This window comes from Lytechinus variegatus, chromosome 1 (genome assembly GCF_018143015.1).
Source record: "Lytechinus variegatus isolate NC3 chromosome 1, Lvar_3.0, whole genome shotgun sequence".
In the NCBI taxonomy this organism is placed as follows: Eukaryota; Metazoa; Echinodermata; class Echinoidea; order Temnopleuroida; family Toxopneustidae; genus Lytechinus; species Lytechinus variegatus.
In genome coordinates this window covers 95,000,753-95,018,940 of record NC_054740.1, presented here as the reverse complement: position 1 = coordinate 95,018,940, position 18,188 = coordinate 95,000,753, and the positions used below count along the sequence as shown (strand labels likewise).

General features: G+C 39.7%; 1 protein-coding gene across 1 annotated transcript in view; it reads left to right on the top strand.

Annotated features, from left to right (window-relative positions):
• The first annotated feature begins 4,668 nt into the window (after positions 1 to 4,668).
• Positions 4,669 to 18,188, top strand: part of LOC121429337 (trafficking kinesin-binding protein 1-like) — a 62,425-nt gene continuing 48,905 nt past the window's right edge. Inside the window, exon 1 of the mRNA XM_041626350.1 lies at positions 4,669 to 4,896. The gene's annotated coding sequence lies outside the window, so the exon portion shown is untranslated. The remainder of the gene's footprint in view (positions 4,897 to 18,188) is intronic.

Here is an 18,188-nt window from a genome sequence, read left to right as displayed (position 1 = left end):
AAAATTTAGGTCTTGCAGCCCCACCCACTCCCGGATTGTTTTTTTATTTATTTTTGCAAACGTCCATGAATAACAAAAGCTGGGATGAACCAGAGAACATAGCTGCCATCTCGATCTGATTAGTAACAGGTAATGGGAAGAAGTTTTGGAATCTAAAATACATAAGTGCTATATCATATGAGCTGAAATAGTATCAGACAAAACGGCTTCCAATCATGCCAATGAAATGGAATAGAGGGGCTGTGAAAATATCTTAAGATTTCTTTTTATAGTAGAGCAGTACTGGAAGGCTTATTTTTTTCTTTTATATTTTTATTTACATTTTTATTCATATCTCGGATAATATGAGTCCGGTCAAGAAGACACTTTCACAGATGATTTTATTTTTTTCATGTCTAAACATTATCTCAAGTTGCTTTCGAGTGGGATTCACCATTTTCACAAATTATAAATTATAATCCTCTACACATGATTATTCTGCGTGTAATTTTCTGATAACATGTCTATATTGAGTTGAAATGACCTTAATATTTTCTTTAGGGCACTGACTTGCATGTTAGCACTGTATTAACTCAATTTATATTTAGTTGAAAATGAAATAATTGAAACAAGTTTCTCGAGATGTTATGGTTTCTGGGCTAGACAGCTATGACATAGATTCATGTTGCTCGAGTAACTATAGTGTTCACACGCGTTAGTGATATCGGGTCCGGTCTGAGCGTTTCTGGGCGACCGCGCGTTTGTTAGACGACACAGCCAGCATCATAGAGTTATAAACCTAATCATTGGTGGACCACTATCAATTTGCCATTCGCTTTTAGTCTGAAATGTATTCATTAAAAGGTTAAACGTTATCACACTGTAATAAGATGGAAAAGGGGCTTATCAATGGTATGTTTCACAGAGGAACTGTTCCCCGTCAGGGGCAAATTTTTTTCATTTTTGACAATGGAAATGACAAATTTCAGGCAGAAAAGTGCCTTCGTTTACTTTTGTCCTTAAATAATTTATAATTTTTCTACTTTCAGGGGGGCACATGGGGGGGGGGGGCAAAATCTTGTTTTGCCCCCCCAATTTTATTGGGGGGGGGGGGGCAAGTGCCCCCCTGCCCCCCCCCCCGCTTCCGGCGCCCTTGGATGGCAAAGTTTGCAAAATGGTAACTTTTACGCAACGGGGCGCCTTGGTTCAATAGCATGACTGTCAAATTACAGGTAATAATTGCCATCTAGATCCCGTTGTGCATCAAAAGTTCCTATATGGTAACTTGACCCATCTTTAATTAAGATGAGCATGGTAGTTACCAGGTAGTTACCATTGGATGGCAAAAGAGATGCTCTTGGGAAAAGTGATGAGAGACCGGGGGGGGGGGGGGGGCGTATCATGAAAGGATGTTTTATCCGACAAGTCCTATTTTATAATAATGATAATAAATAATACATAAGATTTATTTAGCGCACTTTCCATCTTGATAAGATGCTCAAGGCGCTTCAGAGCAGAACAACAAAAACTATTTACATATACATGTATGTAATACATGTCTGAACAATATGTCAATGTCTATGAAAAAACACTTTTATACAGGTAAGTTTTCAGGTGGTCGCTGAAGTCTGGGTTTTCAAACTGTGGCTAGGTCCTGCATGAGCAAAGGCCCGCTCCCCGCATGATTTCTTAGCAGCTGGAATTTGTAAGAGATTAGATGATGAGGATCGTTCTTGAGGGTTGGTAATGATGCATCAAAGACCTATTGTAACTGGGGGAAGTTCCATTGACTGTATGAAAAATCAAAAGAAGGATTTTAAAGACTATGCGTTCCTTCAGGGGCAACCAGTGAAGAGTTTTCAATATAGGGGTGATGTGGCTGCGCTTGCTAGATAGAGTTACATTACGCGCAGCTGCATTTTTCAACCTTTGCAATTTTCTAAGTTGAGAATCTTGTAAGTTGTAAAGGAGGCTATCACCAAAATCGAATCGTGAAGAAATGAGTGAATGTACCAGTTTCTCTGTTGCGAGTGAGATATTTTCTTATGAAGCCAATATTGCGCAATTGATAACGAACTGATCTGCAAATGTTTGTAATTTGGTTGGACATGGAGCATCAAAAATAACTCCAAGACTGCGACATGATTTTGACAAGGGGATGTCATTGCCCGAGATAGAAATGGAATCAATGTTGAATTTGTTAAGTTGACACTTTGAGCCAAAAACTAAAAACTCACATTTACCATGGTTCGAAAGTAACGAGTTAGACTTCAACCAAGGGCCCGTTGCATAAAACTTTTTACCTGAGAAAACTCAGATTGTTTTTACCGGAGTTTTTGCCCTGTGTTAAAGTCAATGGCAGAAATAAGATGAACCTTAGTTTTCATTTTTACCAGAGATTTCTCAGGTAAAAAGTTTCATGCAACAGGCCCCAAGTGTCAATGTCCATTATACATCTTTTAAGATTATACTCAGGGCTTGTGTGGCACCCGTGTGGCACTAGTTTGATCGGGTGAAAACGATACAAAAATCTGAATATCATCGGCATATAAATGATAGCGAACAGAGTGACGTCTACTTGAAGCCCTATCAAATAAATGGAAAACAAAGTGAGTCCTCCAACAGCAGGGGCGGATCCAGCTTTCGCCAATAGGGGGGGGGGGGGCGAAAATATTTTCAGCAACATTTTTCTCGATTGGCCGCCATAATTCTATTTTTTGTTTGTTTTTCAGGGGGTAGTCCTAACTGAAGACTGAAGTTTTAAGTAAATGTTAGTTTTTTATTGTTATAAACAAGATAAGGTAGGCCTATCTCATGTGGTCATAATATATAATGTGAGCGCGAAGCGCGTGCAAAAAATTCTTTGATATTTTATGTCCTTAGAACTGAAGATTCTGAGCAGTTTTTATAATCATGAACAAAGATAAGTATCCAACTAAACAATGCGAGCGCGAAGCGCAAGCCGAAACGTGAAAATTAAGGGACTCAATATAAGGACTGTTTTTAGTTTTTAATGAAGAGGATACAGGTATCACCAATCAAATAATGAGAGTGATATTCCGACCTGAAAACTGGACGGTCTAAGCGCGTTTTTATGTAAAATTAAAGAACAAGCTTGTGTGTCTCAAACAATTAAATGCAAGCGCAAAGCACGAGCTTAATTTTGATATACTGACATGATACAGGAGCATTTTGACAAATTTTGGAAAGAATTTCCAAAGAGGATAGGTATTTCACAAATAAAACAATGCGAGCGCGCAGCGCGAGCTGAAAAGTTTGATATAACAATTTGTGTAAATCAAACAAATAATGAAAGCTTGATGTGTGAGCTAAAATATTGTGTGCAAATTGATTTCAGAACTGGATATATAAAGTGCCATTTAATCCTCTTGAATAGGATTCATTACACAGGCAATGCGAGCGCGATGCGCGAGCGAAATTTTTTATATAAAATCTATTCTTCCCCTCATCTTTTTCTTGTTTCCTTTCGGGTCGCGCCGGCCGTTACGAGGCTGTAAATTACACGTCATGGGTACAATAGCTCTTTCTTACTTTTCTTCCTGCTTTTCGTAGTTTCTATCAAGATAAAGAGTACACTTTTTTCTGCAGGTTGTCAAAAAATAAGGGGGGGGGGCCGGGGTGGGGCCGGCTCGGCCCCCTCCTGGATCCGCGCCTAGAGCCCGCTGGGGGACGCCGCAGACCAGTGGCCGAGATGAAGAGGTAACGCCATTTATGATGACTGACTGTGAATGGAATGAGAGATAAGATTTCAGCCATTGTAGGGCCTTGCCCTGAACACCTAAACTAGTCAGAGTGTTAATAAGTAGGATGTAGTCTACGGTGTCAAATGCGGCCGACAAATCTATGAGTATATTGCTGTGACAGATCCATGCACTGTCCATTTTCTGTAAGATAAAACTGGAAACATTAGTGAGGAGCGTGTCGACACTGTGATGAGGTCGGTAGGCAGACTGAAACGAGTCAAATAAATCATGATCTAACAAATAATCTGTGAGTCTTGAAAAGACAACCCTCTCAAGAATCTTGAACAAAAAAGAAAGATTACTATCTGGTCGGTAATTTTTGAGGGATTCACAATCTAAAGATGTTTTTTCAGGACGGTTACCAGAGGAACAGTGCCTCTCCGCCAATCAAAATCATGGAAGGATATCAGATCTGACAACTTGTCGGATGAATATATTGATGAATTACTCCCCGGGGGTTGCAAAGAATACATCTGAATCGTTGGAGTATAAAAAAGGCCCAGGGAAAAAAAGGGCTTCTGGTTCTCAGATCCCGGGCCCAACACACAAGTTTCATGATCCGAAGGGGGAGGGACCGAGGGGCGAGATCCGAAACGGGTGCCTGTGATGTAATTTGCTGATAAAGTCATAATCGAAATTGATTTTCATCTCAAAGAAGACACATTTTTGCTCGCTTGCGAGAAATTTTTATTACAAATTTTGCCCTGAATCCTGGCCCCTCATACTGGGGTGGGCGCTGGCCCTGGATCACATTTGTCTAGATTTTGATCAATCTGTATTTGGCCATTTCCCAATGTTCCGACCATCCACCATCTAATTTTTGTACAAAAATCTAACAAAGACCTGTGATCTAACGCAGAGGATCTTTATTTGTCATTTATTAATATAATTTAGGGGTATGTCATGTCATTTGCACTATACTATCACAGATCGCTACCGCACGCGCATGCGTTGATAAGATGGCGACTTCCTGAGACTGTCCTCAGACTGGGTGAACTGTGATGCAAGGTCCGTTTTCATAATTTCCCTTCCGCCAGAAAGATTCTGACGATTTATTTTCTTTCATTAATTTAAGGACTACTCACCCTCTTAGAGATTTTCTCCTTGTTATTGTCATTTTCGTCAATTTGAAGAAAACAAGAGATACCGACCGGTAAGTAAAAACTCCTTAACTTCTTGCGGACTTTGTGTAGAGTAAGGAACGGGGCGCGACCCGGCGGAGGTTGATGACACTAGACCCAGCCGCTGCGCTGTACCCGGCGGTAGCCTGGAGGCGTCTGGCCCCGTCTGGGGAGTGAAACTGAAAGTCATATACCGTACTCTACGTATTGTAACTCCCCTAACGCCTGGATTTGCTTTATATGCCTCTCCATGGAGGCCAGGATTACCCGTGTTGAACCTAGACATAAATCACCAATTTTATTTTTTGTTTTTCGACCAAAGTTATGGACATGGGCAAGTTTTATGTTTACCCCCATGGCCATTTTCTAACTTTTTTCTAACCCAGGGAGCGCCGGACCGCAAAGCGGTCTGGCACGGCCAGGAGCTTACCGTGTATTTACCCATACTCACGGGACAACTTAAGGGTAGATTATGGTCAAAATATCTAGAAAGATAAATTGTGAAAAGAGAAATTATGCACCTACCACGATTAGGCCTATATGGATGAACCATGAAGGTCTAACGAGTGGCACTCATTCAATGAACAAGGTTATAATATAACCTTGTTCTCAGTTATATCTCCATGTGTGGCAAAATAAGGGTGGCAATGTTTGGCTTATTTTCTCTTTTTCTTTGGGGCAAATGCTTGATTTTTTTACACTGACAGTTTCCATTAATTGATCTATTATTCATACAACTTGGCTCTTATTTAAATTTGATTCTTTAAATCATTTTTTTCTTAATTAAAAATAGAGATCAAAAAATGAAAATTTTCTTGCCATATTACTTTCCACCAATAGAGGGCATACACAAATATATGCCCAAAATTCAAGTTTTTGAGCGCTCTGGTGAATGAAAAAATTATTCCCAAGTTACTAATGAAAAATAAATTGCAATTGTATGGAAATTAGTAATTTTGGTCACAAAAGTGATATTTTAATGATTTTTTAAAGTGTGTGCTCTGTACAACATTGGCATACCATAGTCCTACCTCTAGATTCCCCACAGGCAGGGTGGTAGCAGTGAACAAGTGACGAGTGGTAGAATCCTGGCATCGATGCACAGACTAGAACCTAAAAAAACCGAAAAGTTCTCTCCTACCCTAGTCTCGATCGGCCATTTTGTTATGATTCATAACAAAAACGGCCGATCGAGACTGGGGAGATCCCCAAGGTACTAATGAAAAATAAATTGCAACTGTATGGTAATTAGTATTTTTGGTTACAAAATATTTTAATGAACTTTTGATACATATGTGTGTGTGCTGTGTACTCCGGGGGGAGGGGGGGGGGGGGCACTTTCAATAACAAGTGGATACCATGGGGTTTCGAAAAGCACCCTAAACAAGTATTTTCCATATTCTTAAAATGCCCCCCTTAACACTCATTCAATGAACAAGGTTATAATATAACCTTGTTCTCAGTTGTATCTCCATGTGTGGCAAAATAAGGGTGGCAATGTTTGGCTTATTTTCTCTTTTTCTTTGGGGCAAATGCTTGATTTTTTTACACTGACAGTTTCCATTACACCTATTATTCATACAACTTGGCTCTTATTTAAATTTGATTCTTTCAATCATTTTTTTCTTAATTAAAAATAGAGATCAAAAAATGAAAATTTTCTTGCCATATTACTTTCCACCAATAGAGGGCGTACACAGATATATGCCCAAAATTCAAGTTTTTGAGCGCTCTGGTGAATGAAAAAATTATTCCCAACTTACTAATGAAAAATAAATTGCAACTGTATGGAAATTAGTAATTTTGGTCACAAAAGTGATATTTTAATGATTTTTTAAAGTGTGTGCTCTGTACAACATTGGCATACCATAGTCCTACCTCTAGATTCCCCACAGGCAGGGTGGTAGCAGTGAACAAGTGCCCCTTAACAAGTATTGGTGTGTGAAACCCTACCCTTAGCAAGTGTTGTAAACAAAACGGTACCCTTAACAAGTATTCCCTGATTTGACCCCCTAAACAAGTAGGGGTTATGTCCGGGACGTCGGCTTAACCTTTACTTTCATTGGATTTAGTACCACCCCACACACCTTGCTTAAATGGGACCCTAAACACTTGGTGTTGGGGCAAGAAGATATTTTATTTTTTTTATAGGCCTCGCAAATTGGACTGTAAACACATAATTTCCTAGCGAAATATATCCTTTTTTTTCATTATTGTAGTGTTCTTGACACCCTTATTACCAGTGTAAAATTACATGTACTTTTCAATATTAGGGAGCCATTTTTCATTTTACCAGAGCCATTTTCAGTTTTTGAGAGCCATTTTTTTTCATGATTTAACGCACGGTTTTGCATCGCAGTTTGTCCTGCTTGTCTACAAATTCATTTAATGTGTAATATTGTTTATTTATTTTTTCTTAATTGTTATTGATTGTTAAATGATTTTGATGTATTGTTGTTCATTCAGTGTTTATTGTTTGCATCTCATGTATTAAATCAACTTGACATTCTTTTACATCTTTTTAAATCAAATTGAATAGGATGAAGTTTATCATATTTGAACAAAGTTTGTACTCAGAGAGAATTTTTACGTACGTAACGTGCCCAATCTTCAAAAAGGGATCCTTTTTACATGTTTTTTTGGTCATGCACGGTATCCACTAGTCAATGGAGGTGGCCCGCCTGGGTGTGTAATTATGAAATGAATATTTTTCCCCCTTTGGGAAAAAATATTCTAGTTATCAGGGATGCCACTTTTCCGTATTTATACGGAATTCCGTCTTTTTCCCTGTTGTCCGTCTTATTTCCGTATTTCCGACTTTTCCTGTTTTCTGTGTACTAAAAAAAAGTCGGAAAAGTCCTCCTTTTTTCCCCCTACAACTCTCCCGATTGTGATGCATGTCGATTGACCGAGTGAAAGATATTTCCCCGAGATATTTGCTTTTATACATTACATAATTTATAAACGCGCGCACTGCCCACTACGTTCATTGAGTTATGCTTTTATCAAGGCTTTTCGATTGGAAGCCTCAATATCCTGGCCAATCAATGCGAGCGACAAGTTCTGAACGCACTTACATAGACAAGCGCAAAACAGCGGCACGAATCGCGATATAATAGCGACTGGTAAATACGTCTGTAAAGATGATGACGTCATCCAAGATGGCAACTTACAATGACCAACGAAAGGATCGAGGATGACTAAGTTTTGATCATAATTTGAAAGGAATTAATGGTAACTGCTGTATAAGGTACGATGTTTCTGAATTTTATATATTTTCTCGCGAATTTGGATGTGATTTTTTTTCATAATGTGACATTTTATGTACCAAAAACGATCCAAAAATCGGTCTGCCGAATGTTGGATCTAAAGTTACAGCTGCATGCTGATACGGTACGTAACCCAGGGAGCACCGGCCCGCTTCGCTGCCCGGTGCTCCCTGGTACTGGGTTAGCTGATTGTCTTTATGTACAGGCCAACTCTTCAGTCTATGTATTGGTGAGTGAGCCAACGCGGTTCAGCGGAGGAACCAAAATACAGAGACTGAAGCTTTTACTAGTCTAGCGTTCAATTACTTTAGAAACACACAACTAACTACCGTCAGTTTTTCAAACCTTGGCTTCAATGTCATCGATCACAACAAGGTAAGAAGCCACTCCCCCCCTAAATTTTGAGGTGGGGGATACCCCCCCTCCCCCCCCCCAAAAAAAAAAAAATTTAAGGTGGACCCCCTAAATTTTTGGGCTTCCGCCGTCAATGCCCCAATTCACTGATCCTGGACACTGTCCCTGCCCGGGATAAGTTTCAGTATTTTTGGAGGACACCTAGTGGCATCCCTGACTTATTCTCAAAGTTGGTAGTGCTGCTATATTAAATAACTCATGCAGGCAAGACTGCCAGAGGCAGTCTTTCTTCTTTTAACCACTTACATTTTACCCTAGAGGTTATTAGTTTCAGAGAAAAAAAAAATGTATTGGAAGAGTGCTGCATGAAAAAGGTCAATAAAAACATTCTTTTAAAAAAGGTTGTTGAATAAAAAATTTTAATGTTTTTTTTTAAATAAAAATTTGATGACAAGGTTGGCAGCTCTTCAACTTTGCTTTTAGCTTTGGTTTTGGTCTTTATTTTATATTCTAAAATATTTTACTAGCTGACTTCACCAAGTGCTTCTGAATTACATGTTGAATGATCGAGTCACATATTCAAGAAGTAGGGTTATTTGGGATTAGGAAAGGAGGAATGTGGGGATAAAAAAGGGCGAGGAATGAGGTGGCAGGATTAGGCTGAGCTTGTTAAAGTGTTAACAAGTAGCATTACATGTCTGTCGCCACAGGAAGTAACACAGAGTGCACTCTCAGTTTCAGAAGGACTTGGTATACTGTTCTAAAAAGAATTGTGACCTAAGAAAGTATGGACAGTCTACATGTACATGTATTTTATACTAAGTATGTAATTCTGTAAGATTTAAAATAAAACTTATGTTCCGAGTGAGGAGCAGTCATGTTTCAACACTTTGATTGTGTGCATGGGCATACATGTGCAAAATATTATTTTTTTAGTGTTCAAATGTCTGACATTTTGGGACTCTATTTGTTTTTTTTTGTACAGTATAGGGACTTTGGATGCTTGTATTTTGGTTCCAGGCATATGCAGTTATTCTAATGAATTATTGATTGTTATTGGGATATCTTCAATTTTTCATGCAGTAAACACCCTACAAACAAACTCCTGGCCCCTAGTGAGAACTTGCATTCTGACTCATACCCGTCTTATTTTGCCATTGTCTCTGGATTGAGAGGCCTTCACTCCAAATACAAGAACAAAGTACAGATATACTATGTATCATTTGTATTGGCTGGGGGTAGTGTACAACACAAGATGGATTCATAAATCATACACTCGACATAGAGTTGTGAGTTGTAATATTAACTGGTTGATTTCTACTCTTTGTTACTCCTTTTAGGCCAAGTAAAAAAGAAAGTAGTTAATAGTCCAGGTTTTTCGAGATCAGTGATGAGGGAGGTCCTATTTGCTAATCTTACTAATTTTTTTTGAAACAAGAAAATAGTTTCTCGGCCGGGATCTAAAAATTAATATCCATCTTTGTAATACTAAATAGGTTCATTATTGCGGATTGAAATAATCGCTAGAGGGTATTCATTTGTCTCGCAATCTACTATGGTCAACAAGGAAATTCATGATCACTCTCGCAAAAAGTGTTCACTGGCTTTCTAGGAAATTTGTGATCACTCTCGCAAAGAGTGTTCACTAGCTTACAAGTTCACGAGCTTTCTAGTGCCGCTGCAATTCTTTATCAAGTGACAAAGATTGTCCGATATCGTACTCTATTTATACTAATCTCCAAGACCGTACGCACAAATGCGAGAACAATAGGTGGGCACTGATCCGTTGTGTGATTGGTCAGGAGTTATGCAAATAAGCCGGGGGTATATGCAAATACGCCGTGGGTCGGCAATATGCAAATGAGACCAAAATTGGCGGGCTCGCTAGTTTCCCGTGGGCGGGGGTTGACTAGCTGAGCGGTCCCTCGATCGGGGCCGGGAGCGATCGGGTCGGCGTGCACTGCCAGGTAAGGGGGTATTGTGCTGTCGGATGGTTCGCATCCAGAAATCGGGGATGTCGATCCCGCTGTCTCTGTTGAAGTTGTTAGGACAAAGACGTATACTAATAGCCTCCTTAATCCTGCGTGTATACCAATGTCTTTCTTTGGCAATGCAATGTACACCCTCCCAATCTGGGTGGTGTTGCTTCTCCCAAGCATGTTCTGCCACCGCGGATGTGTCGGTTCGCTGTAACCGAACATCGCGCTTGTGTTCAGAAATGCGTTCAACTATCGGTCGGGCTGTCTCTCCGATGTAAGACCCGTCACATCCCTGGCAAGGAATGTTGTATACTACGCCATCACGTCTGTGATCAGGGATAGGGTCTTTGGGGCGTACAAGCTTTTTGCGTAAGGTGGTGTCCGAGCGGAAAACCGTTCGGATACCGTGACCTTCTAATCGGTGTTTAAGTTGTTGTGAAAGGCCATCTATGTATGGCAAGACTGTACAAGTCTTGAAAACCTTCTGATCCCTTGGTGGTTGTTTTTTCTTGAAAGTGTTCTTGATAAAACGGCGTGGGTAGCCGTTGCTGTATAAGGCGCCACGTATGTGTGCTCTTTCTTTCGGGAGTTCAGGCGAGTGAGTTATAATACGTGCTGCTCTGTCGAACAGACATTTAACAAGACCCTTCTTGACCGATTTGTCGAGATGAGAATCATATGGTATGTATTGGTCTGTATGAGTGGGCTTGCGGTAGACAGAGGTGGAAAGTTTCCCGCCCTCGTGTCTTTGGACTAGCGTATCAAGGAATGCTAATTTCCCTCCTTGTTCAGTCTCCAGAGTGAACTGGATGGACGGTTGCTGGCTGTTCATGTATGCGAGTAGGCTGTCTGCTTCGGAATTATTTACAATTATGAAAGTGTCATCGACGTATCTCTTCCACACCCGTGGGCGGCATGTGGAAGGACACTTGGGCAAAGCGTTCTGTTCAAATCCTTCCATATATAGGTTAGCCACAACTGCTGAGACTGGGCTACCCATTGCTGCTCCTTCTGTTTGCTCATAGAAAGAGCCTCTGTACAGAAAATATGTGGATCTGAGGACGAACCCGAGGAGTTCGGCTATTTGTTCAGGCATAAGTGTGGTACGTTCTGATAATGTGGGGTCGGATTGCATGCGTTGCAGGGCCGCTACTGCATGCGCCCTCTATCGGTACGTTAGTGAAGAGGGAGACTACATCAAAAGAGATCATGGATTCTTGTTCGTTAATTGTCTGCTCCAATGTGAATTCAGCGAATTCACTGGAGTTGGTAACCGTGTGTTCTGAGCAGTTAGTGAGAGGAGACAGGATGTCCGCCAGGTACTTTGATAGGTTATAGGCAAAAGAACCTATGCATGAAACTATTGGTCTGAGAGGTATCCCGGGTTTGTGTATTTTGGGCAACCCGTATATTCTAGGTGGCTGTTTCTGTGTGGGCTTTATCTTTTTGTATGTAGCCTCATCTAGAACTTTGTCTTTCTTTAGTGCCAGTAACTTACTGGTCAGTTTGCGACACATTCGATCTGTGGGGTCTTCCTTTAGCATTTTATACGGACCAGAGCTCAGAAGCTCGGTCATTTTGTCTTCTTAGGAGGTACTATCTAGAAGGATTGTGGCACTACCCTTATCCGCAGGAAGGATTGTGATGCTATCATCATTCTTGAGTGTCTTAAGAGCATCACGCATCTCTCTTGTGGTATTTGGTTTTGGAAGACGTGCTCTCTGTAGAATAGAATCTACATCTTTACGTGCGGCATCGGCCGAAACTGGGTCAATAAACTTGACCGCGGTTTCAACCTTAGCTACTATCTCGGTAATGGGCAATTTTTGGGGTGACACGGCAAAGGCGAGGCCTTTCTTAAGCAATTGCTCCTCGGTGGAGGTGATCTGTCTCAAGGATAGGTTAACAACCCATTTATCCTCATTCGCTAATGAGGCGGTGACCTTCTTCGATTTTGGTTGTATCAACTTTTCAAATTTAGCCTGTTGCCTTTTCTTGTATTTAGCGAAAACAAATACGCCGACCCACGGCGTATTTGCATATACCCCCCGGCTTATTTGCATAACTCCTGACCAATCACACAACGGATCAGTGCCCACCTATTATTCTCACGTTTGTGCGTATGGTCTTGGAGATTAGTATAAATAGAGTACAATATCGGACAATCTTTGTCACTTGATAAAGAGTTGCAGCGGCACTCGAAAGCTCGTGAACTTGTAAGCTAGTGAACACTTTTTGCAAGAGTGATCACGAATTTCCTTGAAAGTCAGTGAACACTTTTTGCGAGAGTGATCACGAATTTCCTTGTTGACCATAGTAGATTGCGAGACAAATGAATACCCTCTAGCGATTATCTTTGTAATGTCTATAATACCCCCTTTACACCCACACTACATCCATGCAGTTCTCACTACATGTACATGTATGTCAACAAAACGTAGCCATTATGCAGTGGGGAACTGTAACAGGGTACTGAGAAATGTCAGTGATGTGGCATAGTCTTCATGATCTCCGGAGATTCATTTTCCGGTACGTGGACTTTGAACATGTCCAAAGAAAAGTCCACGTAGCAGGAGCGCCATCTGTATAGTGCATAGTAATGACCCAGCAAGGACCATCATAGGACCTACTAACAGCTCCAATGACTTAGTATAGACATGGGGGAATGTAAAGAACTAGCAACAACTCTGTCCATGCCTATTGCACTGCCGCTATGCATATTCCGTTGTTGCTACATACTTTTACCGGATGAAGTTCCCGTTACGTTGTTGAAATTCTGAAGAAAACCTAGGACGCGGTGCTTACATTTGATGTTCTCAAAAACCTATGAAATTGTCAAGTGCGTGCTGCATCCATGCCAGGTCCTTGTCAGTTTTGAACTAGGTATATCGTGGGTGAAGAAAGGGTCCATGCTTCGTGGAAACGGTTCCCTCTATGTTCTGACCACATTCAGCAGATTTCATGACTTTCTGTACCTTAGTCTATTTGGTTGTAGAGCCAACTGAGTGTGCGTGGTGGCCGCATAGTGGCAGTACTACAATATACATGGACAGAGATGCCATGTTCTTTTGGTGTCCGCTACGTCTGTGGAGCTGTTGGTAGGTCTTTACTGCACTATGCTCTGTTCAGATGGCACTCCCGCTACTTGTACTTTGGATATGTTCAAGGTCCATGTGGCAGAAACTTGGTCTGTGGAGATCATGCAGACTTTACAGCAGCTGTCTGTTTCGAGGAGTTTTTTTAACATTTGAAAATGTTTAAAATTTCTCCACATACATGTATACAGATGGCTTGCGATCATGCAGCCACCATTAGGGGGTTTATATAACAATACAAAAAACCCCGACAGGGCATTTTTAAAAAGAACTGGACCAAAATGAAGATTAATATTCCGTATATGTCCTTAAATGTACCAAAAGGAAAAAAAACTTAAAAAGCAAAAAAAAAAAAAAAAAAAAGCATTTTTATCTGTGGGTAGAGTCATCATTTTCCGAACCAAGATGGCATCATGGCAGCTTAAATACATGTAGTCCAACAAACGATTGGAATCACATGAAGATATTGATTATAACCAGTTTCTTTCAAGGTGGGAATTTGGGGTAAGAAATGAGTCCAAATATTATTATGGTGCTCATAATTCTAGGTTATGTACATCAGTAATTATTAGAAAATGGTTTTATGAGGTTTTTTTAGTAAACTGTTCTCATTTTTTGCCATTGAGTCCCTGTACAAATCGAGTTAGAACTACGTATTTGGTGATCAAGTGGAGCCGACAGAGTTAAGCGGAACAACCAATATAACAGAGCCCAAAGCTTTTGGTCCAGTGCAGACTATGTCAAGTCAATAATAGTTCTCGCTATGCTCTCAGTATGCTGAAGCGGTTCCCACTGCGTCAGTCATTTTTCTTTGATGCAGCGAGAGCTGCATGGGCGTAGTGTTGGTGTGATGGGGGTATCAGTTGGAGCTACGTCCAATAGACGAGGTACAACAAATTGTGTAATTTGCTGGATGTACGGTAGTCAGAACGTAGTGGGAACCGTTTCGACGTTGCATGCAACGCTTGTACACGCGAGATAAACTTAATCCAAAATTGACAAGGACGTGGCACGGAGGCGCATGCACCTGACAGTTTCACATTGTTCTAGGAAATCAAACAAATTTGTTGCCACCTCGTACATGTAGGTTTTCTCCTGAATTTCTACAACATAGCGGGAACTCCATCTGGTGTAAACGGGGCGAAATGACCCGAGTAGGAGTATTTTCATGAGGCAGACATACACACATCTATTTGGAAGTGTGTGCATAGACATGTTGTGTACTGTGATTTGAGGAAGTACATGTACATGTATTAGGGATAAATGATTTTGTCATTTTGAGTGCATTGTTGTTTTCCTGAGTTGACCGAAACCTTGACTTCCTAGTATATGTCATTTCTTATCATTCATTAAGAACATACATGTAAATATTTGTACAGAGATGCTGTTGTGTATAGAATTTGTCTCTACATGTACATGCATCTCTCCCCCTATGTGTTGTTTTTGTTGATATTGTTTGTAATTTTTAATAATTATTTTATGGAAATTTGTGTACGGATAATGCAGTGTGGTTACAATACATGAAATACACAAACATCCATGTAGCAGTGGAACATTACATGTACAAATCCTACAATGTATGTACATGTATAATAGAGTATGGTACCAAAGTGCTGATGTCAAAAAACTTTTTTTTTGCATTTCAGTGTTTTTGATACCATATTTTGGTGGCATATACATGTAGTGCAAAATAACCCCACTACCAAAATTTGGTGAGGATCGGCCCATGGGAGCATGAGATATGACCTCATGAATGCATAATTAGCCCCATTAAAGTCACTTGGCCTGGTTCCTATTACTTTTAGAACCTGGCCAATAATACATTCACTTCAATAGGGCTTATTACATATTCATGAGGTCATATCTTGGGACCCCATGGACTGATTCTCACCAAATTTGGATTGTGGGGGTTTATCATCATGCTCTACCAAAATATGGTATAAAAAACGCTGAAATGCAAAAAGTGAAAATTGATGTCACACTTCGGCATTCTTTTGTATTTGTCAGCCTACATGTACATGTGTACAATTTTAAAGATGTTTTTCCATATCTTTTTAGTTTTCATGTTAAATATTGGAACACTTATGATGGAGGCCTATACATGTGGATATAGGCTACATGTATATGTCCATATTGATACTCATTTTACATGTGGGGAGATGATACATGTATGACCAGTTGCCATTGATGAGCCATATAGTATGGCCACTAGTAACCTTTGAAGAATGAAGTTAGGCTTCTTTATTACCAACTTGAACTTAAGGAACGTTTAGAGTACTTTGCCCTTGCGGAAGTAGTCCAGAGGGAAGTTAGCTTTGCCAGAGCCGATTGACTCCCAAATTACCTAATCCAGTGACAATCCTATCGGCTCATGTTTTTCCCTCCATGTTGGTTCTGGGAAAGTTACATGTACATGTATTAAAGCTCTCCTCTAACCACAAGGTCCGGGGTTCAAATCCCACCGCAGCACTAGTGTCCCTGGTAGGAAGGAATTTCTTGAATGCTTGATGCGCCTGATCAGGGTAGCCTTGCTAAAGTCGGGGTAATAGTATGCAGCGCTTGGAAACATTTGTATTATAAGCGCTACATGTATGTTATTATTATCATTATCAATGGCCAAACTGAACTACATGTAATGTGGAGGACAATTTTATTTCTTTTAGATCTTGTAGTCAGTTCCTTAGATCCCCATTTCAGGGATCTGTGAGACACACCTCCATCGAAATAAGATTGTTTAGCCATCTACACATGTACACTCTTGTTGGAATTCACTTGATTTGCAATAACACCCATGTACAGTGTGTTGCATGGAAATATGATTAATGGGAAGGGGCTCAGGTATAGCTTGGTCCTGAGTAACTGTAGTAGCAAGTAGGGTTCATTAATACATAATGAAGGGAAATCTCAGGATTTCCTTCAGGTTCAGAAATCAGGACTTCCTCTGACTTGGAGTCCGAACTTGGTCTACCGGGGGGGGGGGGGGGAGTCAAATATATTGCTGTACACATGCATGACCAAGAAAACGTTTTTTTTTTTTCAGTTTTGGCCGTGGGCCGCGCATGCACTTGTTAAGGGTATCAAAAAACTGATTTTTTTTCTAAAAGGTTGGTTTTGAAAGACTGGTCAATGGTCAATCGCAGGGTCAAACATATATGGTACATGGTTTTTTTCCCATTTGAAGCTTTTTTTTAAGACGAGCCATACATGTTTGAGATATGTTTTTTTCCCCAAGCTTTTCCTTGGGGCTTTTTCCTCCTAATTTCTGAAAATTTTTCGGGCCCGGGACAAAACTTGTTTAGGGGTCATATTCTGGCGACAACTTGTTTTGTGGCCAAAATTTGTATGAAGCCTGTGAAAAACTCATCTAGTGGGTTACTTTCCACATAGAGAAAAACTCATTTAAGGGGTATAATAATTTGGTCACGCATGTGTACAGCAATACATTTGAATGCCCCCTCCCCATGGTCTACTGTGTTCTTCAAAAATTTAAAAAGTGGGGGAAAACAAGCATATTATATACTGTTGAATATGCATGTGTATTAAGAATTGTATTTCAATTGAAAAAATATTTTTCTAGAGACTAATGTAAATGGTAGTATATCCAATGTACATGACTACATTTACAGTGTACCTCTCAATCTAATGCAAAGTTTCAAATACTTTCAACACAGTCACAGTTATTTGTCTCTTGAAAAACTGTAAGGAGTACATTATACATGTCCCAATCAAATGGTCGCTTTGTCAAATTGTAACTTCAAGTTAAAAATTGCATGCAACTGCACATACAGTATACCAGAATAATGTCTCATACAGTACACTGTACTTCCACTGGATAGTGTACATTTATTGATTTTGTTGTTTGTATTATATGTACATGTATGCCACCTGATAAAGAAAAATGAAATTATTTTCATAAAGGAAACTTATTCCAAGAGGCAAGAGGTATATATTTCTCCTGTAGCCATAGTATCATTGTGAAGTTTTGTGATGTTTAACATTAATGATCATAAATATTGTGACTTTGTTATGACAGATTCACACAGATATGTTAATGAGAAGCATTTGTTTGTTTCGGTAATGGGTGACTGTGGCAGCTGTCAATTATTAACGAGCTTTCATCTCATGTTCTCTCTTCACTCCACTCAGTCATGTTTACATGTACCTTGCAGATGATCCCAATTGACATTTAAAGGGGCACAAGTAGAATCTTTGCAATAAATGACTATTACAAGTTCTTAAATTTAGGTACATAACACTGTAAACATGGACATTTGTTTGCATTTCATGTCTGTATGAATGCAACATGTTAAATTTGGTTTTTGATGATACTGTTTTATGGCAACCAAGTTTTGGTCACTATTCTAAATATTTAAATTTTTGCTGAGATACATGTACAGTAGTGTAATCATAACTGAATGATTTTTTTTTGCCTCCCCACCATTTAGCAATATTATTGAGTATGGTGGGGGAAACCAGATCTTATTAGAATTTATGTATTTGAGAATTTGTTCCTATTTATTTTTCGCAGCTTACTCTTTGCTAATTTTAAACATTTGAATTCTATGTATTTCTCAACACTGAATGATGGCAAATGACTTTTAATAAAATGAAATGTAAACATTAAAAA